The 25,796-nt window shown below is 41.6% G+C and overlaps 1 protein-coding gene across 1 annotated transcript in view; it reads left to right on the top strand.

Moving 5' to 3' along the window:
* Slc15a5 (solute carrier family 15 member 5) overlaps positions 1–25,796 on the top strand; it is an 85,617-nt gene that overhangs the window by 55,803 nt on the left and 4,018 nt on the right. The gene's annotated exons all lie outside the window — the stretch shown is intronic.

Here is a 25,796-nt window from a genome sequence, read left to right as displayed (position 1 = left end):
TGCATTTTAAAGTGAACTGGTCATCATATTCAAATTAGGTCTTGTGATGAGGCTGTATTCAGTAACAGCTGGTAGATATTGAAGACAATGAGGAAAAGAGGTAGCAACTCCACACACGTAGGATTGCAGGGTCCTCCATGGCGGACTTTGCTCTCGATTGGCCCCAGATGTTGTCAGTAGAGCTGAGGAGAAATCCTAAGATAGCTAATGAATGATCTAGAAGTTTTTCCCCAGTAGAAATTTTAGACAGGGAAATAAGAAATAGAAAAGGCTGAGATGCAAATGTTAAAATTCTAATCTAAGTTGGCTTGTGAGTGGGAAAGACAGGGGGCATGGAAGTTATGATTAGTGGCCATAGCGACATGCCTTTGACTGTATTTTTAAATCAAACAATCTTGGTTTTAAATTTCACTGTACCTTAAATTTTATCTTAATTGGCTTTTGCTGATTTTAAGGCAAATACCATAAACTTACCTTTCTCTACTTCCAAAAATATGTGTGGTTGTACATTTAAAATATTGTAAAGAAAAGGATGATTTGTATTCTCTTAAACAAACATTCAGTTTACCTGCTTTCAGACTCTGAAGAAAATAGTCCCTGGGCAACAAATAAAACACAAAGTTCAAAAAATATCTATCAACAATGTTCCAGGCACTGCATGGGGTATTGGGGTGCCTGGACCGGCAAAATAGACGCTCCCTAAATCCTTAGAAGATTCCCAGTGATTCGGGGAAGCACTAACATCAAGAATAGTTAATATAACAGGTTTGGTAAAAATCTGCTCATTTCAATTGACTGGGTGACAAGGACAAATCTTACCAATCTCAGAAAGGTAAACAAAAGCTATCACTAAAGCCAAGTCCACTGAGTCCAACAAAGGGTAGGGCATAGGAAGGCAGTGAGAAAAACTGTCTCCATAAGCCAGCATAACTGAGCCTAATGGAGTAGCATCCCCAAAGACTGCCTCAACAGAGTGATGAATTCCACAGAAGCTGATGATAGTGCAGGTACAGCTGTACTAATGTTGCCTTTTGCTAGGAGGTCTGCCTCAGCCTCCTGTGTGCCGGGATTACAAACATGCACCACCACACCCAAAGTAGGCAACGGTAGGGATTGAACCCAGGACTTCCTGTCCACCAAGCAAGCCCTCTGCCAACTACTACATTGTTTGCCCAGTATTTTAAGTTTTCTTTTGCATTTATTTGGTATGTGTGCATATGTATGAGGATGATGTTGTATGCCATTGTATATGTGTTACCTACTGTGAGAGGGACACCTGCAGGAATCAGGTTTCTCTCTACCATGTGGATTCTGAAAATCAAACTTGAGTCATGGACTTACTGCCTTTAGCCACAAAGCTCTCTCATGGGCACGCACCGCCAGCCTTTTAAATTATTGCTTCATTATAAAAGAAGACAAATTCAAATGTACCATAAGGAGAAGCACAAAATGCAAGCCTATGGTGGCCCCACAACTGAGGATGTTCCATTCGAAAGGACTCAGTACCTGCCCAACCCATCAGGGTATAATAAAATGAAGAATTCTTCCAGCCCAAAAGCCTACTATACCAAGTTCTTACCATTTTTACGGAGGCTCTGTTAGGCAGGCAAGGTTGGCTCAATCACTGACACTTGTTGAATACAGTTTCCCTCCTCCTTCCCTTCCCCCAAATTTGGACATCTATAACTTGGCTCTGGGCCTGTGATTTATGCTTTTGGTTAGTCAGTCCCATTCTGAGTCATTTTGTTCACACGAACTGTAACACCTGTCCCCCCACCAAGAGTTCATCTATTAGCATGCATCAGTATGCTGGAGATGAGTCTCCCACCATGAAAAACAGAGACTCTCCACCCTCTGAAGAAGTTCAGAAGCAAAAATACCTCCCAGGAACCAGGGTCTGCAAAATCTGCAATATAACTGGAGTTTCTTCCAGCCAGGTCCCACCACTGTTTATCCTCAAATAAACACATGGACACTATATTAGTTAGAAAACCGTTGGCTGATGGCTAAGGCTTATTGGCTGGTTCTGTCTTCATTATTAACCCATTTCTATACATCTATGCATTTCCACGTGGTCTTGGCTTACCGGAGGATGCCCAGACCTGTTACTGCTTTGGTAGCTACATGGTGCCTCTCTGCCTCATTCCCCAGCATCCTCCTCATCTCCTAACCCCACCTATCTTCCTGACACTACTGGCTATTGGCCAAACGGGGTTTTGTTCATCAACCAATAAAAGAAATGTACATAGAAACCCTCATTAAAACAATGGCCTAAACATCTGAAATCTTAAGCAAGTCCCCAGTTCAATGCTTTCTTGTATAAGAGTTGCCCTGGTCACGGTGTCTCTTCACAGCAATAGAACAGTGACTGTGACATCCACATCCTCACAGTGTGTGCTGTTGGTTTTCAGTGACTGAAGTTTCCCCGCCTCTCCTCCCAGTCCCTCTCTCTCTACCTCTCCTCCCCACCACTCATCCTTTTGTTTGGGAAAGGGGAGGTCTCCCTTGAGTATCAACAAAACACAAAACATATCAAGTTTCAGTAAGACTAAGCACCTCTTCATGTATTAAGGCTGGGCAAGGCGACCCAGTATAAGGAATATGGTTTCAAAAGCCAGCAAAAGAGTCGGAGACAGCCCCTGTTCCCACTGTTAGGAGTCCCACAAGAGGACCAAGCTACACAGCTGTCACATATGTGCAGAGGGCCCCGGTCAGTCCCACGCAGGCTCCCTGGTTGTCAGTTCAGTCTCTGTGAGCCCAGGTGAGTGGATTTTGTGGGTTTTCTTGTGCCATTGACCCCTCTGGCTCCTACAATCCTTTCTCCCCCTCTTCTGCAGGATCCCTGAACTCTGCCTAATGTTTGGCTGTGGGTCTGCTTCTTCTCCCATAAGTTGCTATAGGAGGGGTCTCTGGTGACAGTTGGGCTAGCCACCAATCTAGTCACAGGATATGGCCAGTTCAGGGACTGCTAGGAGTCTTAGCTGGGGTAGAAACATTTACTTCCATTGTTAGATTTACTATAAAACTTTTGTGAAGGCCATAGCATTATCTTTGTTTTTTAAATGATATAATTAAAGTAGAAAAAAAAGGTGCTCTAGGCATCTCAGCTTGTGTCTGAAAGAGACCTAATTCCCCTAGCATGCACAAATCATTTAACATATTAAGAAATGTAGAAGTCTCCAAGCATAAGGACTTTATAAAGGCATATTTAATTCCTACTGTGCAACCTCCTTCTTCCAGTTTGTACAGGAGCTAATATTGATCCTATTCTAGATAGTGTAGAAAAGGGAGAAACACGGTTCATATAATGGGCAAACTTTTGATGACCTTAAAAGAAAGGTTACCAAAGACACTTACTAAATTGGGTTCTGAGGTTGGACACTCTGTCTACTGACATTGTCACCATTTAAACTGAAAATTAATTAATTTACTTTCTTCTTTTCAAGGCTCTTATTTTCTATTCATAATGTATTTGAGTAACATTAAATCATATCTCAAGAAATTAGAATCTTTCAGTTAGATAATGCCTCACATCACATCCAGTCTAACCTTGTACCAAAAATAGAAGCCAAGTCAGCCTTTAGCATACAGAATATGTCTTTGCTTGGCAACGAGACTCTGAGTGCCATCTATTGATAAGTGTATTCCACAGAATAAACCTGACTTCTTGCCATACGTGTTGATAGACATGCAGAGAAGTAATGTACTATAAGCTCTCAGGTCAGACCACCTATCTCAATTTGAACTAAGAGAGTCTCCATGTTTTGTGTCCATGATCATCATCATGATAAATAATATGTTGCATTGTCCTGAGTATTAAGGAATTAATACCCACAGCTACTGCTCAATAATAAATTGTAGTCATGATCCCCTTCTGATTTATAGAAGGACCACCTCATTTTCTTTTCATTTACATGGTTCCCTGCTTTTTCCCTGTCACTTCTCACCCATTAAACAGCCATTTGTCACTATCTTCAAGACATAGTTTCCAAATTCAAGCACAGTTCTCAAAATAGGCACATATAGGACGTTTATCAGTCTTCTGTCTGTCTTTCATCTCCACCCCATACACAGGGGACTGTGTTGAGTTGCTCAGTAGTTACATCACGCCTGTGGTCAATTAAAACCTAAGACTCCTCCTTGCTCTGGCAGTTGGTCCCTCTTAAGCAGCTCTCATCCGGGCCTTTTCCCTAATTAAATATAGGATGTTATTCTTCTCCTTAATAAATGTCAACCCATCATTCTGGAAAATAGACATTTTTGGAACTTGATTCTGTCACCCAGTGAATCGCTGATCTTCCTTGTGTTGTCTGCAGATTTAGTAAGCAAGCCCCTCGACATCTCCCAGGTAATTGACACAACTGTTGAATTGGACAGACCTGAAAATAGAGTCCTATGGAAAATTCCCACAGACCTCACGGCAAGTTAATGACAACCAACTTAATCCTCCCCTTGTGGGTCTAATCAGTTCCCAGTTCACCTAATTACTCTCATTCCACCCAAACACCTCCTCCTCCCTCCCTGTGTGACGACATCACAGGAGGTTTGTCATGATTTACCTGGAGTGGGTTCTTTCTGTGTTTGTGACAACCCCCTTACCCATTAGAACGCAATTCAAGAAAGGAAATGAGTGTCATTTAAATGATCTGTTCTTGTGATCTGATGCTGGCGTATACAGACTAATTAGTGTCCCCCAAAGAGAATGGGCCTTTGACTACAAACATCACTTTGCGTAAGTCATTATCCATCTAAGACTATTTTCTCTTAATTAAAAACGGGGCAATGCTTTTCATTTTCCCCAGAGATGATTAGAGGATAAAATTAAATAAAGTCTTTCAAAATTCCAATGCCAGGGTTTAGTTTCAAACATAAAACTGTCACACATTATAGCAGATGTGCTCCCTGTAAACCAGGTAAGCGGAGTCAGTCACATGACCAGATGACTGTGGAACAGGATTGACCAGAATAAAAGCAACTTTGGGGTGGGTTTTAGGCATCTGACACCCCATCAGTGTTCCTTCCACACAGCATTTACGGTATTTTCATCCTTTAAGAATCCATGTCAGCTGTGGGGGGGAGGGGGCGAGGGGGGGTTAGGGAGTGGCGATAAGCTATCACAGTCTCACGAGCTCCAAGCTACATTAGTCATTTTTAGCACAGTGATGGAGAAATGGTGTGAATGTGGTAAATTCAAAGGATTTCTCAAAACTCAACTGTGCAGCGAGATAACTGTTAGAGTGACATTTTCAGTACAAGTGAGAAATCTGATCCTTCTGGGATCGCTCACTCAGAGCGTTTTTTAAAGGAGAAGACACGAAACTAAAACCATCCTCCTACACTAATCACTTCAGGAATGGTTTCTCTAAAAGTAGCGACGCTAATATAAGGCAGCCGAGAAGCCAGTCGAACAGCCTGTGTCGACTCTATCCCATTAGGACCAAGATCGGCTTCCTCACACTCGAGACTCCCAACTCACCTTTTGACAAAAATAACAAAATAGAAAAAAGTGACATCTCAGTTACAGACTTACAGGTGATGGGAAACAGCTGCAAGAAAAGGGTGAACTGGGCAGAATGAAGAGGTCAAGCTCTGTGTCCCCGGTCTCACCTACTCCAGTTTCAAGGAAAAGTACAAAGAGTTTAGCTGCTTAATTCAAATCAAGACCATTTTAAATTAAAAATGAGATCTTTTTAAAATCTCATTTAAATATCTGCAGGAATTGAGGGCACTGACAGCCATGTCAGCATGAATCACAGAGCTGCTCTTGAAGCAGGAATGTGCAGTTACGGGGAACTTGAAAGGAGGAAATACTTCTCTGCACAGAGAAGTGTCCCCTGCATTTCATAGGCCCGCGCCATTTTTTCTAAGAAACCTGTTTCTTCCAACCCATGTCTATGACTGGGCTTTTAATCAGTCTGAGTTTTAAGATAATAGACTTCCAGATCTGAAAATGGGACAACAGCACCGTGCTGTCCCCAAAGCCACCTGTGGTCAGGATCATGTTTGAGTGGACAGGCTCTCTGCAGCTTCTGTGGGTAAACTCTGCTCATGCGCCTCAGTCAAAATTAGGTACAGGGTCCCCTGATATGACAGGGTTATAAAACCCAGTAATAGTTTTTTTCCCTACATCTTCAACCTTTACCCCCCCCCTCAAAAAATGTGTCTTGCTAGCCAGAAATATTTAAGTTCATAACAATACCAAGGAAGAGCCCAAATTACCCACTGGGCTGTAGGCAGTTATTAACCATTGCTATTGGCTCACAAGACATGGAAAGGGGTGTATAATATCTTTATTTATTTTTTTAATTTTGTGGCATAGTGTGTGTGTGTGTGTGTGTGTTGAAGAAGAACAAGAAGTTCTTACCCATTGAACCAACTCCATAACCTTAACTTTTGTTTTTCATTTCTCCTGAGTTTGAGCTATTCCTCCAAAATGGCTTTATAGTAACCTTCCTTCTAAGAATTTTATGAGAGCTATACAAGCAACCAAACAAAATAGACTCACCAAAAAATATACACACAGTGTATATAAGCAAGGGTAATGACCTGGGTCATTAAGGTTGCTGTAATTTGAATGAGGTTCCAATGTTTTCAGGGTCAGTGTGGTGTATATTAGATGTGGTTTGCCATAGAATTTCAATAATTCTTTAGGAACAAACACATCCACGACGCAAAGCTTAGTTCTCACAGTCTGCCTCAGTCTCAGACCCGGCTCTGAATAAAGTGACATGAACAGTGTCCACGGTTCTTCTCGGCTTTGTGGACTCATATCATGAATGATACCTCTTCTGCATGAAAAATACATAGAATGAGGTAGAGCCAGGGACACAGGCATCTTCGCATGAAGAGTATCTGGAAATGGTACTGAAGCCAAGACTAGAAGGGTGTGTGGTTTTCTACACGGTCAGCCTAGCCCTGATCTATTCCTGGTAAGGAGTTCCTATAATAGAGCCTAGAAGCCTAGAATCGTTGGTTCCATGAAAGGGGCCTATAGAATGCTAGCAAGCTGAAAACAAGCAGCATCAGAGACTGGCATTACCTTGTGGGGTTAGTTTCAAGGGGGAGAAATCATATGAGACCTTTGACTTCCAGAGGATTTTTTTTTTTACTTATAGCTTAAATGCAGTAAATCATAAAGACATTTTTTAAGTGTCACTTTCCACCAGTATTTAATGGTAGGTTTCTGTGGATATAGCATGACTGGTTTGGAAGAGAGGGAAAAAAGACATTCAGAAGGAGGAGAACACAAAATAATACAGGAAACGAAGATATGAATGAAGCAGAGGGAAAGGCAGGGGAGGAGACATGGATGACACAGCCCTGCCTTAGAGATGGAACCATCACTGCTTTGGGAAGGTTTTGAAAATCACTGGGTGCAGGAGGGAGGAGGTGGAATTACAGGAACACCAGCTGGGTAGGAAAAGATTCTGTTTACCAAACAAAAAGGACTTGGAAGAAGAATACGCTGCGACACTTAACACGTTAAGTTTGGCATACTGAAAAGTCATCTAGATAGAAACACGCACAGCTTTAAAAAGAAAGACTTTGACTAGGTAGAGAAATATAAAAAATATTTGGCACAAAAATAACAGTCGAAACCATAAGACTGAATGAAATTACCAAGTGTGAACATTAAAAATGAGGAGAAAAAAATCCCAGGGCTTAACGTTTACATCTGAAGATGATAAAGTGGATAAAATGGGAGAGTCTGCTGAAGAAAGAGAGCCTTCACCAGGATGTTGTGGGGAGCAGATTGTGTGTAAGATATATATATATATATATATATGTATGTATATGTATATATACATATATATGTATATGTGTATATATATATATACACATATATGTGTATATATATATATAACATGTGGTGTATATGTGTACATGCATGGATTATATAGCTATGTATGTAGTGAATCTGTACATGCGCGTATATATGTGCACTTCTTCACTAAACCTAAGAGGTTATTTCAAATGTATCATGGTATGAAATACTACTGTGAAAGAAACAGGGCGACAAAGGATCTCATAGCATCCACGGGAGCCGTCTCCATGGCGAAGCTAGAGTGAGAACTAGATCTAAGAAGGCTGGGGAGCATCTAGTTAAACAAGGGAGTGTAGGGGCTCTTTCGAAGAATTTAGGACTAATAAGATTTAAGAGAAAAGTGTCGCCTGGAAGGGGATGTGGGTGAAGTTGTCAGATCTAGCAAAGCAAAATACTGTGCATGCAGTTAAATTTTAATTTCAGATACAAAGTGAATACATTGTTCAGTATTTTAGTATGTCCCATACACTACTGGGAACATAAATATGCAAAGAGTGACCTGTGCAATATTGAAGACATATTTACATTAGAGTACAAGAATTCACTTTCCCAAAACTCAAGTGAGAAGTCTGCTTTTATCAGGGAATGTCGGGCATAGACTCAAGTCGCTTTTATTCTATGTTTGACTATACTCAACTGCTGAGCACACCCAGTATAGGCAGAGAAGGCAAATGTTACAGGAAACAGGGGGTACTCGGGGAACTGATGGAGCCAAAGTGTTGATGAAGCAGGAATCGATGCTCCATCGGGGGCAACGCGGGGAGCTGGACTTCGGGAAGGAGGGCTCGGGAGAGAATGGAGATACCAGCCTTGAGTGCAAGCAGGTGTGTAGCTCCCCTTTGTGCCCCATTTTCTTATGAAGCATGCAACAAGCTGCCATGGCAGACATGGACTGAAACGTCAAAAACTCCATGTTCCGTGATTAATGACTCTTTATATGCAAAAGAAGAGAAAGCCTCTCTTCTAAAGTTTCAAATGTGTAAACTACACTCTTGGTTGAATTCACTTGCAAATGGAAAAGAAAAGGACTTTACAAACAAGCAGCTATTGAACAAAACTCCCCAACTCCACTTCAGGAGTGGGGAGATGGCTCAGTGGTTAAGAGAACACATTGCTCTTGCATAGGACCAAGGTTCAACTCCGACAGTGTGGTCAGGTGCTCACAACTGGCTGTAACTCCAGACTTCGGGTGTCTGATGGTGTGTGCTCATGTGCACGTACCCACACACAGACACATAGTTAAAAACAGTATAAATATATCTTTAAAAATTAATTCTTGTTATACCTATGAAAATACTGAAATTTAGCATCTTGTTATTTTTAGTAACTCCACTTAAGGGTTCATTTATTAATCCAGTCCACATATACATATCTGGTGCCTACTGTGTGCAAGGACTGGATAGATGGTGAGTTAATAATGCCCTGGCTGATGTTTAATTAACAAGAAGAACCTTACAGAAATATTTGACACTCAAATTAATATCAGATATATTCATTTGACTAATGCTATTACAATTACAGCTCATAGCTAATGGCATTATCGGGCTATTATCACAAAGCATTACCTCTCTTCTGAAACTCATTTCCATGATAATTCATTGAAATCATCAAGAGAACACACTATCTTGATGGGTTTTCCCTCCCAACGCTCTTCAAAAGAATGAACTCACCCTTACAAGAAAGCCTGTGATGTCAAATACCATCTAGGTCCTTCTCCCTGCTGCTCAGGTGAACAATGCCTCATGATTTCTCTAACAATTCTGGAAGACACCAGGTCCCTCCCTGCAAACAGCAACCCCACTTCATTTTTTTATCCACAGTTTCCGAGACCTGGGAACACAAATTGGAGATGTAGAGAGCAGGGTTGAGCCGTGCATGGGTCTGAGGCTGACTTCAGTTCATCCGTTCACCAAACAAATATTTATTCTGTCTCCTTTATTTGACTTTAGGCAAACAGCTCAGCCCTTCTGTGCCTCTGTTTCCTTGACAGTAAATTAAAGGAAATAATAATTTGAATTTTTTTTATTAGATAACTATGAAGAAAATGATAGAAAAGTCAAAGTTAGAATACAGTTGTTAGGTATTATTTCCTTCAGGTATCATGAAAATTAATGTGTTTTAAAAATTAACCCAGGTAGGCGAGCTATGAATCTCAAATGAAGCATTTAAATCAGGTTACTGAAAGGAGAAAGGAAAGAAATTAGCATTTATTAAGTGTCAGTTATATGCGGGCCTTGCTGCATGCATTCCACAAAGATATTATTTCACTAAATCTTCACAGGCCTTTAGAGGCAGGTATTTGTAGCCCCAACATATATAAGAAGAAAATGAGCTCAGAAAACATATGAGTTACCACGATCATATAGCCATGGGGGATTTCCGGTTCCAAAGCTCTCCTCTCTGCTCTGAGTTTATTTCCCAGGGAGCAGAGGCTGGTCCACCCTGGAGGATGGCTAATACATCCTTTAATTGTACACTTCTTAAAACCACACACACACACACACACACACACACACACACCGGGAGCAGGGTATACAATCCCTTTAAATTTACCTCGACAGTCTTAGACTCCTGCTAGGTTGCAAGTCCAACCAAATAACTTGTAAAATGTAATAATGAAGTCTAAGAGAAACAGCTGCTGAGGATCTGCCTGCCTTTCAAAGGCATTTCCAAAGGTGTACATCAAGAGTCTTCAGTTCCTGCGCCTTCCAAACGAACCAGTAGCTAATACAAGGGGATCACAATATCATCCCCCAGAGAGAGCAGAGATAGGGTTAGAATCGGAAGGAATGGGAAATGTGTGTGAAAATGCACCAGGCATGTCTCAGGTACCTAAGAAGTTTCTGTGGAATAATACCTCACTGGAACTAGGCCTTCAGACTGTCTCGTATTCCTTATTGGGGCACTAGGGTTCTGTAACAATATCTCAGGGCAATTTTACAATTAACATATGCCTTCTAAGGTGAACTTTCAAGGCTGCCGCTAATGACCAGCTAATGGAGAGGTACAAGTTGTAAAAACCCAGCACTGGAACATTTTATAATCACTCACGAGATGCTTCCAGTCTTTAGCTGTAAAAGTAGTACCTGTATAAGTAATCCAGTTACAAAAGAGGAAGGGGTTGAGTTTGAAGAGATGATGGGCAATGGGGCTGGAGGGATGATGCAGCAATTAAGAACACTTGCAGAGGTCTTGAGTTTAGTTCTCAGCATCCATATCACAACTGCCTATGACTTCAGCTCCAAAGAATCTGCTGCCCTCTCTGGTTTCTCTGAGTACTGCACACACACACACACACACACACACACCAAAGAAAAATAATATTTTAAAAATAAAGTTGATAAATTATTTGCATAAACTTGCTTCAAATAGTTTTCTATTTGTGCACATGAGTAGTTATTATAAAGTTTGTGCTTATGTGTATAGTCAGAACATAGGATTATAGAAACTCTGTTCACTGCCAAATCAACACACACATGTCAAGTCCTATCTATTCACTTTACCATAAATAATACTGTGAGTTTCTGTGTCATTGAGGTCACAACTGCAAAAATGATAAATAAAAAAAAAATGTAAAAACCCACATTTAACACCTGGGTTGATAAGATGTTCTATAGTGTTATAGTGTATGTGGAGTGGATACATACTTTTTTTTTTTTTTTTTCATAGAGAATGCTTAGACTAGCTCCAGTTTTTCAAGGTTTTAGATGCTACCAAGGAGAGCCTGTTTGTGTATCGCTTAAGACCATCTCTTGGTATCTCCTACGAATGGAATCCTAGAAATAGGATTGTCCATAAGTGACCCTGAAAGTCTTAGACTTCTCAGATGTAAGTCCGTCTCAAATGGCTGCATGGATTGGTTGTGATAGTGTCTGATAATGCCTATTGTCAATCAGGGCCACAGAATTTGGTAAAGCTCCTCTACTGACTTCTCTTTCCAGATCCTTGCTCTCTCCACCCTGACAGCTGATTCTCCATCCAAGCCCCAGGCTAACAGATTCCTTTCTCCCTCCTCCTAGGCATCAGTCACCCTGAGCACAAGAGCTACCAGCTGCCAATCACATGATGTAGAACTTCCTCCTTCCTGTAAAACATATAGGGGAGGACACCTCCTCTGACCTGTGGACCTGATCTCTCCTCAGAGCCCTTATCATGTTGTGTCTGTCTGTCCCTCTTTGACATTAATAACTCGTCTAATAAATCTCTTACCCAAATAACAATCCTTATCAGTGTCCCACTTTAACCCCAACTCTGAAACCCTTTCCTCTATTACATTCACATGGACATAATATGTTGGTCTTTGCCAACCCAGTTGTCAAAAACTAATTCCCACTGTTACTTTATATTGTTAGGGCTGTGAAATTGAGGTTTTTAATATCCTTAGGGAATTATTTGCATTTCTTTGACACAAAGTTTTAGTCATGTCCTTTGTCCATTTTTCTTGCATTATATTTTTACTGCTTTCCTAGCGTAACTATAAAGGCCAATTTTTTCATATCCTTTGTGTTTATTATCATTTAGTCAAATTCATCCCTAAGATTTTCCTACTTTTAGTTGTTCTGATTTTATGATATAGATTTCATGTCTCATATCCATAACAATCTTTTATTTATGATTATTATTTGTTGATTCTATATGCCTTGTGATTTATACTTGAAGGTGAATTTTAGAATTTTTTATCAGTTTTTTTCCAAACCATCCTTTCTTAAACTTTTTCCTAACCCTTTTCATTTTAACAAAATTAATAAGCTTTGTAAATTAAATTTTGGGGAAAAAATGTTCCATCGACATGGAATAAAGTGATTTTAAAAGAAAAATCTATTGAGTCACTAAGGACCAAATTTAGGGCCTGAGACCATGCTAGGCAAGCACTGTGCCACTACGATGCACTCTGGCTCTTAACACTTTTTAATCTGTTCGATACTGATTAATTCCCTTCAGCAATATTTTGTTTACTGTATATGTGTACTAAAGTTCTCTTATTAGATAAGCTGTAGAATGTTGTTCTTTTGTCACGAACTGACTCATTCTTACCCGTCACAATGTGCTGAGATGACAGCTCACCTGTAGTAAGATGCACTTTGCTTGGCACCTACTCACAATTTCTCGAATTGTCTTAGTAAATGTGAGCGTGTTTCATCCGGTCCCCAATTAACTTTTCAACACAATAATCCCATCGTCAAATGAATGTGGTCTTTCCCATTTTTAGAGTCAGTGTGCAATGGGAAAAAGAGAGAGCAAGTAGAGATGCATCAGACATGGTGCATGGGGCCTGTGGAGGTCAAAGGACAGCTTCCCAGAGCAGGTTTAGGCCTTCTGCCTTGAGGAAACAAGGTCTCTTGTTACTTCCCACTGCTGTGCAGCATGCATTCTCTAGGTACCTAGCCTGGGAGCTTGCGGCTGATTCTTATGTCTCTTCAGGAATGCTGGAATAACAAGAGTGTGCCATCATATTCATCCCTTCACCTAGGTTACGAATTAAACTTGGTCCATCAGGATTCTGTGGTATGTGCTCTTTACCTACAACCGAATCCCCAGCCCCCAGATAAATATAAGTTTTGTCCTTGTTTCTGGTGTTTACTTTTTTTCTTGACATCATTTTTCCATATCAAATGGTGACACCAAAAGACTTCTACATCCTGTCCTTCTATAAATATGGATCTGTCATATTCTCCTCTTCAGTATATTTGTGAGTTTATAAAGCCATTAGCTTTATCATAAGTAACCATTTTCCCAGCATTTAATCAAATCACATAGTATTGTGTTGAGTAATCCCTAAGCCATTCCTGTGATCACTTTATGATATTTCCCATGATTCATTGCTGTTGTGTATTTAATTAATAAGTCTTTTGGTATGAAATCACATCCATCTTAGGGTTATAATTGCTGTGAAGAGACACCATGGTCATTCAACCCTTATAAGGAAACATTTAATTTTTCCAAGGGGCTTGCCTACATGTTTAGAGGTTCAGTCCATTGCCATTATGGTGGAGAGCATGGCAGTGTGTAGGCAGTCATGGTTGTGGAGGAGCTGAGAGGCCTACATCTTGCAGGCAGCAGGAAGTTAACTGAGAGTCACACTGAGAGAAGCTTGAGCATAGGAGACCTCAGAGCCCACCCCCAGAGTGACACACTTCCTCCACCAAGGCCAAGCCTTCTAATAGTGCCACTCCCTTTGGGGGCCGTTTTCTTTCCAACCACCATAAGATTTATACAGCATGGATGAAGCTGGAAGAAGCAGCGTTTGATAGCATGACTGTCCTGTTGTGTTCTGGATGAATCCAGAGAAAAACTCCAGTTCTTCCACAACAATTAGGAAGTTCAGTCAAAACCCTACTGCCTCCCATCTTACAAGACTATCCATTCCCTGTTATGTGTTCTTAATACTTTTATCAAAATTCAGTTGATTATAGATGTGTGAATTTATTTCTGCAGAAATAAAGCTATAGTTACTATAGCTTTGTAGAATAGTTTAAAATCAGGTATTATAATGTATTCAGCATTGTTCTTTGTATTTAAGATTGCATTAGCTACTGAAGGTTTTCTGTCATTCCATACTAACTTTAGGACAATATTTTCCCCATTTTTGTGAGAAACTGTGGCGATGTATTGTTTATGATTTAATAAAGCCACTGAAGATCAAAATACAAAGATAGCTGCAGCAATATAGCCAGGCAGTAATGATACATACATTTAATCCCAGGTCTTGGGAGACAGAGACAGAGGGATCTCTGTTAGTTCAAGGCCAAAGTGAGCTACACGAAATTGATCCAGTGTGAAAGAGAAACAGCTCACACAAAGATGACCTCAGTACTTGTGATCACACATCTTTAATCCCAGAATTTGGCAGACAGGGGTAGACAAATAGATCTCTGTGAGTTCAAGAACAGGGTCTCGTGTGAGATTTCATTTTCAGACAGGGGAGGCATAGGATCGCAGTCTGAGGCTTGGTGGAGAGCAGTGCAGCCAGCGTTATACTCTGAGGATTCATAAGGACAGGACAACCGTTTCAGCCTGAGGTATAAATAAGAGCTAGTGGCCAGCTGCTTTGTTTCTCTGATCTTCAGGTTGAAGCTTGAACCCCCAATATCTGTTTCTGGGTCTTTATTATTTGCATTACAAGAAACATCATTGAAATTTTGTAGGCAGAAAGCTTGAAAGCTTCTGTCCCACTAGTCACTCCCAAGTAATGATGCAGAGGGTTAATATCAATTATACATGCTAGGTCAATAGCTCAGGCTTGTTAATAGCTAATTTTTACATTTAAATGAACTCATATTTCTTATCTATGCTTTGCCACATGGCTTGGTAGCTTTTCTCAGTATGGCATGCTTGCTTCTCTCTGTGTCTGCTCTCTACTCCTCTGACTCTGCCCTTCTTCCCAACATTCTCTGTTTGGCTCTTTCCCTAAACTTATCATGTCCAGCTATTGGCAAGTTAGCTTCTTTATTAAATCAATCACAGCATACATGTAAAGGAATATTCCACATTTCCCCCTTTTTTTCTAGTTGAAAAGGGAAGAATTTTAGCTTTAACATAGTAAAATTATATACAAAAAAAATAGTTAAGTAAGAATTATAGTTACATTATCCAGTCTACTTGTATTTGGAAAATTTAGAGAAAATATCCTATTATTTATCTTATCTTTGTGACTCTAAAATTTTATACTCAATTTACCTTTTATTATAAGGAAAATGTAACTATAACTATCTAGTCTTCAACTCCATCAAAAACCCCAGAAGGGTGAAATGTTACCTAATGACAGGGACATGTGGCTACCTGAACAGTTACCCTAGGTTCTTCTATAGCATTGGGACATCCAACTTTGACCTACAGGCCTAGCATCTCTGAGAGACATTTCTGAGAAGCAGGGTATTTTGAACGACTGTCCTACCTTGTCTTGGCCAGGTTTAGCGGTTGCCTTTTTTGTGTCCTGTTGGTCCACAAAAGTTTCTGTCCTGCAAGTCACTCCCAAGTAACCACACATAGGCTTAGTATCAATTACAAGTGCTCAGCCAATAGTTCAGGCTTGTTAGTACTAGCTAACTCTTGCACTTAAATTAACCCATATTTCTTATTTATGTTTTGCTATATGGCTTGGTACCTTTTCTCAGTACAGCATGCCCATCTTGCTTCTCACTGTTCTGTTTGCTACTTCTCTGACTCCACCCCTTTTTATTAAACCAACCACAGTGATGTATATTCACACAGTGTAAAGGAACATATCACAAAATTTTGATGGGAATTCTGGTGTCCCTATTGAATATTGTTCTTCATAGCATTTTCTCAGTGCTATTAATAATTTTCATTTCTCCTTTATTCAAGTTTGACAAAAAGATTTTCTAAAGTCATCATCCCACCTCCCAAGAGTTCTGGCATCAGTGGAGCACACTTGGGTACCACTAAATGACCCCGTGCTCTCTGCATCCCTGTTACAGGTCCTGGCAGGGTTCCAGTCTTCTTTATCCTGCTGTGCTTTTCCTCATGTGTCATACGTTTTTAGAAGTATTAAAAAACAACACGTTCTACTGCATCAATTTCTTGTCCTCATCTTCAACTAACCCCTTCTATTCATTCTTAAGTTTTAATCTTGTATGGTTAGTTCATTTATATTTTTACTTTTTCCTTAAAAATGAAAACATGTATGACTTTTAAAGTGACATCCTGGAGTTCATATCCATATCCCTAAATTTATAGATGCAAAATTCTGTGCTTTCTCTTGCTGTTCTGTGGCTGCAGGTTTGATTTGCCTGTACTGGTTGGCTATTTGAGAACAGTACCTTGAATCTCTAGGTCTGCTTTGTAATTACTTTTTTCCTAAACTACTTGAGCCAAATACATTAAAATATTTATTAAAAATTATCAAGGCAGATCCCTTTGCACTCCGCTATGTGCACAAGGCTAGGTGGCCAGAGCTTCTGGGACACCTTCTGTCTCCACCTTTCTTCTCACTGTAGAAGTGAGAGGTTATGACATCCATGACTGCACCCAGATTTACATGGGTGATGGGGACTGGAATTCAGGTGCTGAGATACCAAGCCCTTTACCCACTGAGTTGCCTCCCAGCCCACATCACGACAATACAGAAAGTGCCCCCAATTTCCCCAGATGGCTTTCCCTTTGGATTCACACTCACCTCCAATCAATGTTTATCCTTTCATTTCCACCTAAAAACTAACTCTTTATTCACATTATTTTCATTTAAGCTTTTACACCCTGTCTCTTGTAAGCAGCAGTAATATTTATTGTGGCCGTGTGTCTTTTCCATATCGGGCCTCCTCTTCTCCATTTACTCATTTTCAAAAGCAGTGATTCACAGAGACAGGTGGTTTGCCAGTTGAGAATATGTGAGAACAATTTTTTTGCTAGAACCTACACTTAAAGCACCTCCATTAAAACTCTAGCTAGTGCAGCCAGGTGGTGGTGGTGCAAGTCTTTAATTCCAGCACTCAGGAGGTAAAGGCAGGTGCATCTCTGTGAGTTCCAGACCAGTCTGGTCTACAGAGTGAGTTCCAGGACAGGCTCCAAAAAGCTACACAGGGAAATCGTGTCTCAAAAACAAAACAAAACAAAACAAAATCTCTAGCTACTACAAAAAACTGGCTGCTGGGTTAAAGGAAGAACTTTATCTGCATGTTCTTGAGCTCCCAGACCCTGCCCCCATCAGGAGTGATGGCTCAGCCTATAGATTGAAACATACATGGTGATCTGGGCCAGGAAGAATCCGTACTTCAGGGAATGGCACTCTCTGGATCCCATTACTCTTGTTCTATGGGTCATGGGTTTGCTCTTCCCAGCGTAGCTCAGAAGCAGACATCTTAGTACTGAATAGCACTGTTGTGGAATATCCACCAGGGCCCCTTGTCCTACCAAGAATGAGAGGGAAGAGGAGAGAGAGGGGGGGAGAAAAAAAGGGAATTGTCTTAGTTTGATTCCTTATTTCTGCAATAAAACAGTGACCAAAAAGAGTTTATTTCAGCTTTCAGGTCATACTCTGCCAATGAGGGAAGCCAGTGCTGGAACCCAGAGGCAGGAACTGAAGTAAAGACCAAGAAAGAACAATGGGAACTAGCTTGCCAGGATTTGTCCAGTTAGTGCAGACCAAGCAGCCCAGAGACATACTACCCGCGGTGGGCTGCGTTTCTTCCATCAGTTGGTGATTATGAAAATGCCTCACAGCCAGGCCCACAGGAGACAAGTCCTCAGTTGACCTTCTCTCTTGCCCAATGACTAGTTTGCATCAAGATGACAGAAATTAACCAGCACAGGAAGAAAAGAAGGGAAGGAGGGAAGAGGAGGGGAAGGGAGAGGGAAGGGAGAAGAAGAGGGAGGGAAAGAAAAAGGGAGGGATTGAGGGAGAGAAGGGTACCAGTAATGCAATACTCATGTGAGAGTAACATTCTGTCTGAGTGACCTCGATCTCTGCTGTGGCAGCTCCATTCCGTTACCTTCTACTCAACCCATTGATGAGGAAGAGACTTCCCATTGTTCCCAAAATAGAAGACAATAATGGCCCAAAAAAGGCACTTGAGATTGTGCCTGTGGTAATGACAGCAGTCTTTCAGTCTCGAGTACTCATGACCAGGGAGAGGAGAATGCAGCTTGCCATGCAAGGCAATGTGAAGGTGGGGATTGTGCTCAGAAACAGCTTTAACCAGCTAGGCCAGTGGGTGCAGGCTTAGTAGCAAAGAGGTACCCCTGGCTTCTGAAGGAGGGTGTGGCTGGTTCCCTCCTCTTTTCTTTTATTCTTCTCTCATATATTAATCCTCACAGAAGTTCTCTCCTCCCTCCACTCCTCCCAGCCTCGCCCTCCCCCCCCCCGCCTCCCCTCTGCCCCAAATCTATCCCTTTATTTCCCTTCAATAAATAAGTCAAAGAGCAGGCCTCCCGGGGATATCAACAGGCCATAGCATAACAAGTTACATAATAAGACCAGGCACAAACCTCCTACCAAGAGTAAATGAGATAACACGGTAGAAGGGAAAGGGTCCCAAGTGCAGGCAACAGACACTCTCCTCCCACTTTCCGGAGTTCTACAAGAACACAAAGCTACACACACATAACATATATACTATGCAGAGGACAAAGGACCACTTCTTGGTACCCAAAAGTTTCTTTAAAATTGGTTTCAATGGGTGTAAGGAGTACAGGTTTTTCCACCCGCCGCTGCTGGTCTTGTCCCGCTGCTGTGCCAGCACCAAATAACCCACAGAGACTCTGTATTTGATACAATGCTATTGGCCAGGTACTTGTTTCTTATCGGCTAGCTCTGTCTTAAGTATTAACCCATTTCTGCTGATCTATGTATTTCTCTTACCGGGGAGCCTGCCGGCATACTGCTTTCTCCAGACTCTCCATCTTGACTCCTCCTTACTACTTCCTCTTTCCTCCTTGTCTCCTAGTCCCTCCTATCTTCATTTCCTATTGGCCAACAGTGCTTTATTCATTAACCAGTATGAGAAACATATATACATATGACATCTCCCATCAAATGGGCAAATAAATTAAGGTTAGCAAGTACTCCCTACGGAGAAGCTGAGCAATGCCAAATATCCCAAAAGTTCTGTTAGCTTCAACAGTCCAACAGTCTCTACTTAACCAGCTTGACACATCACATCGTGGAAGCGAGTACCTAGGGCTCTCTATGAGGGTAAACAAATACCATGCAATAAAGGGGCCTTCCGTGCCAGTCTTCCCCGTTAACTTCCTGCTCTCGTGAGCTACGTTCTGGAGAAGCTTCCTTGGCCTCCTTCTCCAACTAAAATCATCTTCACTTTGTCTCCTTTTTCAAGGATGCTCCCGACTTCAATCAGCTCCTAGAAATGTCAGATGAAAAAATGGCCCAAATGTGAATTACGACAATAAAAGTTTATAAGCTACTAAAATCAAGTTATAGCACTAAGAGCTGAGTCAACTGACGATGTTAAATGGAACATTTTACAGCTGGTCCTGAGATAATGATAAAAAAAAAAAAATGGCACACAGAGCATACAGAAATAACTGACAGGAAACAAGCCCCAAATTAAGTTCAGGGCACCTGATAGCTGTGTGAGCTCTCTCTTAAGGGGGCAGGGAAAGTGATGGCCTGATATTTATGGCCTTCTTGTGTCCATTCTTTCCCGGTCATTATCTCTTTGATTCCTATAAGAGCACAGAGAGAAAGGTATCACTGTCACTGAGTGGAGAAACTGAGGCTGAAGGCATCCAGTTGTTTGCTCAATACAAAAGATATCCAATAATAGAGATGAGGGTTGACTCTGAAAGTCTGCCTCAAGCCCCAGGCTCTTTGGATGCCTTGGTACACCCAGTGTGCCTTCTGCTATTGAAAGACAAGTACTAAAATGAAACCAGTGTTTATCCCTAGTGCATGAACTGGCTTTTTGGAGCCCATTCCCTATGGAGCAGGATACTCTCTCAGCTTAGATATGGTGGGAGGGGGCCCTCGGTCCTGCCCCAAATGATGCGACAGACTTTGATGATACCCCATGGGAGGCCTCACCCTTTCTGAGGAGTGGGTGAGGGGGGTTAGGATGGGGAGATGGGGAGAGGAATGGAAGGGCTGGGAGAGGGAACTGGGATTGGTGTGTAAAATAAGACTTTTTAATTTAAATATAAAAATTAATAAAAAATATCAAAAAATAAAGCAACCTTTAGCTTTTATGAAGACTCTGTCCAACCCGAGGCTTAATTTTTGTCCCAAGCTGTCAATCCAGGCAAGGAGTCTGTTTACCATGGCTCTTATCACAAAAGCAAACTTTATCGGGAATGTTAAATCAGAGTGTATTGAAAAGCTATGGGATGCATGTGAGGATCAGCATCATTTTTAAAATCCAGGTACTTAAAACATTTAAGAAGGAATACAGAGCAAGGCTTAGCGATGTCATCTCCAGGGCCAGCTTAAGACAGAAGTTTCTGTTCCGCCTGGTCCTGCTGCCCTTCAGTTCCAATTAAACGCACGGACACTACTAATTATAAAACAGTTGACCAATGGCTAGGGTTTCTTATTGGGTAGTTCTCTCTTAATATTTAACCCATTTCATATATATATATATATATATATATATATATATATATATATATATACATACATATATATATATCCAATATGTCCCACTTCTAAGTGTATCCACATGGTCATATCTTACCAGAGAAGGGACGGGGCCTGTCATTCCTTCCTTGGCTACATGGCGCCTCTCTTTGTAGCTTCTCTCTGCCTTCCTCTCCCTCTCCCAGCCTTCTCCTGGTCTAGTTGCGCCGCCGATCCTTCCTGCCTGGCTATTGGCCAAACAGTGCTTAATTCATCAGCCAATAAGAGAATCACATATACAGAAGGACATCATCCCCCATCCGCCAGCTACCCACAGAGGGCAAGGCAGGAATACTGCACATTCAAGGATTGTATGGTGCGCACAGTGAGTTCAAGGTTATCCCAGAAATTTGTTAGAACCAGAACCTCAAAATAAAAATAAAGAAAAATAACATGAAAAAACGGCCTAAGAACATAGGTTACTGGTAGACAACCTGCTTACCATGTGCAAGGCCCTTCAATCCCCAGAAACAGACAATAGACAGATAGATAGATGATAGATTGATAGATAAATAGATAGATGGATAGATATGATAAGTAGAGGATAGATAGATAGATAGATAGATAGATAGATAGATAGATAGATGATAGGTAGATAGATAGAGATATAACTAAATGACAGATAGAATTAGGAATTAGAATAGCCAATGTGGCAATCTGGTATTTTATTTTTTAAGTAACCCCACTTGCAAAATATTTAAGGAACAGCTTGACAAATAGCTTGGCATTTCCACTTACTTCCTCTAACCTCTCAGGACAGTGTCCTCCCATCTGGCTTCCCCACAGTCCTATATACCAAGTCACAGTGATTTTTATGCATGCCTGCTGTGTCCCCAGTGACAGATGGAAGTATGCTGCCATGCCCAGGGGACTTGGTACTGCCTCCCGGAAGGCTGGTATTTGCTGTAATTGCAAAATCTCTTAGAAATATGATGTTTTACCTCTAAAGATATTTCAAAATTTATATTCTTCTCCCTCATTTGACTTTGTTATAATATAAAGATAGTCTTTTCAATTACTTATTATGGACCGAAATTCATGCTCCCAGAAGAATTAATGTCATGTTAATTCTCAGGTTTCACGCGCTCCTTGCCAACCTCTTACCCCAGCCAGAGTAACAAGATGGTAAAATGGTATAATCGCATGACACGTGAAGTGCTGGAGTAAAATGGAAAGGACAGAAATATGACTGGGATATTAATGCAAGAGAAGAAGAAAATAGTGCTATCTGGACGGGCTTAGTGGGGTAGCTTAGTTTTTTTCTGAAATTAAGCGGAATGTTAGCTCACCTTTCCTTGACCTACACCCAAGCTCCTCCACTCAAGTACAGCTTGAGTCACTATATGTGCATGGCGGGTCTGGCAGAGAGGCAGACACAGAGATGCAGATAAAAAAGGAAAAGAGAGAAACGGACTGCAGGGTGCATTTACAGACATACAGGAAGGCACTCAGAGCAACCACTCATCCAAACACCAAATGAAGGCATCGCTGTGTCACTCCAGCAACAGAAGCAGGCATTTTCTTTATAATGGTATGCAAATTAAGAAGATGGACAAAGGCTGGAGAGATGGCTCGGTGGGTAAGAGCACTAGCTGCTTTTCCAGGCGATCTGGGTTTTAGATTCCCAGAACCATATGGCAGCTCCCAACTATTTGTAACTCCAGTCCCAGGGGATAGAATGCCCCCTTCTGGCATTTTAGAGTACTGAATGTATATGGCACTCACACACATACACACACACACACACACACACACACACACACACACACACACACACACGCGGGGGCAAAATACCCATATACACACAATCTAAATAATAATGTTAATTAACGTGGTAGTATAACCTATAAAACAGCACTAAACTTAATTGTTTTCTTTGAAGATAGCATCTGGCACTGCAGCCCAGGCCGGCCTCAGACCCCTGGTGAACCTGTGGCCTCAGCCCCGTAAGAAGTGAGATTTCAGGTGTGTGCCATTTCAGCATCAACTTTACCTATTGTGTTCCAGATACAAGATCATTCCATGGTTGGGACACAAGGATGTTCCAATGGGACGTTAAATGGCAGAAGAAAAATCTTTTATTTTCCTTTACAATTTTGTTAGTGATAAAGCCTCTTTGTAGTGGTTAAAGTTTTAAAATTTATTGTTAGTAATTCCTTGAGAATTCCATCCCATGCATTTTGATCTCATTCATCTCCCATTCTTTCTCCCAACTCCTCCCACATCCATCCCCTCCTCCCCAGCTCTCAACTGCATGTCCTTTTTTTTTTTTTTTTTTTTTTTTTTTTTTGGTTTGGCTTGGTTTGGTTTGGTTTTCAACAAAGTGAGATCAAAACAGAATGATAAAGCTGGCCACCTGACTAAGGGGAGCCTGGCCCCAATTTAACAAATTCACAACATAACTGGTACACCCAAGGCTCAGGAAACTTTGTGAAAAAGAAGGCAGAGCCAAAGGCCCAGGACATTTGCTATTACTCTCTTTTGTGAAGGGGAGAGAGAGGAGACATAAATAGGGAATGGCACACTTAGTCACAGCTGTCTTACTTAGGTTATTAACCTATCAGAAATGATCCAAAACCGACTTCAAAGTCTGTACTTCCCAGGAAGAGGCCAAGAGATGCCTTCTAGTTCCAGAAGCATCCTGTAGTATGGGCTAAGTGCAGCCTTGAAGGTCAAGGCCTTATGCATGGAGATGGGTTGCTAAGCCCCAGACCCCCTTTACTAATGCCTCTGAAGCTGTGGCTCTAAGGCAGGAGACCCAGACACTGGCATTTGAGCCTTCAAAGAGGATGGGCTCCTAGTCTCATAATGGCAAAGTGTATTGGTTTTTCTAGCCAGACTCAGAACTGCAGTTGGACCTTTCCTGTAAAGACGGATTTTCCTTCTAAACCGTATCGTACGGGACCATATTTCTGGTTTTAGAGTATTGACTAAAATTGGGTGCCATGAAGGTTGTATTCTATATAGTATGTTGAACTGCAAGAAATACATCAGAATCCACTGAGGGAGCTGGAGAGATGGCTCGGGTGGTGAAGCACTTGCCCTGCTGGTGTGAGGACCTGGGTTCAGGGCTCTGGAACTCACGCAAAAATGCAGATGGTGGTGGTGATCGCGTATAATTCCAGAAATGGTGAGATGGTGGGTAGGCACAGGCAGACTCCAGTGTCCAGGCCCAACCTCAGCACGGAGGTGGACATGACCATTAACATCTCCTTTCTTTCTAAAGGGACGGATGGCAGTCTGGCATGCAGCATTGGCTCTCATATGCCTGTTGTTTAACAATAAGCATTCCTGCCTCTCCATCAGCCGTAAGACCCTTGGTCACCTGTAAAAGATCAGAAACAAAGTCTTGATATGGCTTGCCAGGGCCCTGTCTAATTTTAGAAAGTTTCTCTGTTTTTCCAGAATGTGGTAACTTGCGCCGTATGTCCTCACTCCCAGAAAACAAAGGTGCTCCCTTCGGCACAGGCAGCATGTCACCACCCCCCCTCTCCATACCTTCCAACCATCACTGGAGGAAGTTGAACGATTTCAGGCACATGAGGGAGGGGAAGATGGCTGGGTGCTCATCCTCAAGCTGAGCTGACCATTTTACTTTTGATTTTCTTGGTCCCTTCTGACCTTGTGCTAGAAAAAGCCCCCTTTTAGCATGTAAGACTTTTTTTTTTTTTCCTTGTGTTTCATGATTTAGCTCATACCCATGTAAAGAATCTGTCGCAGCACTTCTAAATTCTCTGGCTGGTTCCCGTTTATTGTTTGCATCATGATATGGAGGAATGTCCAAGTCACCGGGACCTGAGCTGGGCTACTTCGTTCTTGTCTGTGGGCTTTCACTGTATATTCATCAACTAGATCTCACACTCTGGAATCTAGAGAGCCGCTTTGAGGAAACCAAGGATTATATTCTGTTATTAAATCCCAACGTTCTTGCAGCTGGGCTTCAGGCATTGCAACACCTCTCTTATTTAAGAAATGATGCTGATGCGCCGACTCAGGCTATGGTGCCAGTTTCCCTGTTTTTAGGCCCATATCGATCCCTCCCTGCCTCCTGCTGCAAGGATCCTCATGCCTTCTCTCATCTTTCCATTCGGGTGCTGCTTGTTGTCTTTCCCCGGCCTATGCAGGCCTGTGTCTGCGAGACCTGGGATCTGACAACCTGAAAGGGTGGGGGCGGGGGAGTGACAGTAAGATTCTGGGACAACCTTACATCAGTTCCAGTGTCCTTTTATACATGAATGTAGCAAAGGAGGCAATGATCCAAGCAAGGTTGTTTGACTTCAGAAAAACATGTAAACACACATCAGTAAGCACATACTAAATGTTAACAGAACAGCCCACTTCCAGAACCTTCTCAGGACAGGTATGTTTAAACATGATTGCCCGGTACCTACTATATCTGGGAAATCATGAAAGCAAGGCAGAGGGCCATGTCCAGATTCAGGTCCACTGACAAGATTGGATTCTTTAGCTATATTCTGACATCCAACAAAAGTGAACATGTCTTAGAAGTTGAATGTGTTGTAACAGGAGGCACAAAATCATGACCAAGAACTATATGGGGAGCCATAGGCCCTCTGCCTTTCTACCTGGAGTCTCTCCCACAGTTCCCAAGTCAGGGTTCACCGTGAGTCATTACTTTGTGTTCTGACACGGAAGCTCTTGGGCTAGCCTAGCCTACATGGCAGAGTTCCAGGCCAATAAGACCCTGTTTTGAACAAAAGCTGGAAGGAGCCTAGAGAATGGCACTCAAGGTTATCCCCTGACCTCCATTATACATACTCTACATGCATGTATCTGCACCCAACACACAGAAACATGCACATACGCACACACATGCAGAAAGCATACATTGAATAAATATTTCAGATGTAGAAAAGGGGGGAA

Source organism: Phodopus roborovskii, unplaced genomic scaffold (genome assembly GCF_943737965.1).
Source record: "Phodopus roborovskii unplaced genomic scaffold, PHOROB, whole genome shotgun sequence".
Lineage (NCBI taxonomy): Eukaryota > Metazoa > Chordata > Mammalia > Rodentia > Cricetidae > Phodopus > Phodopus roborovskii.
Note: the sequence above shows the minus strand (reverse complement) of the source record. Positions and strands in the feature narration are given on the sequence as shown.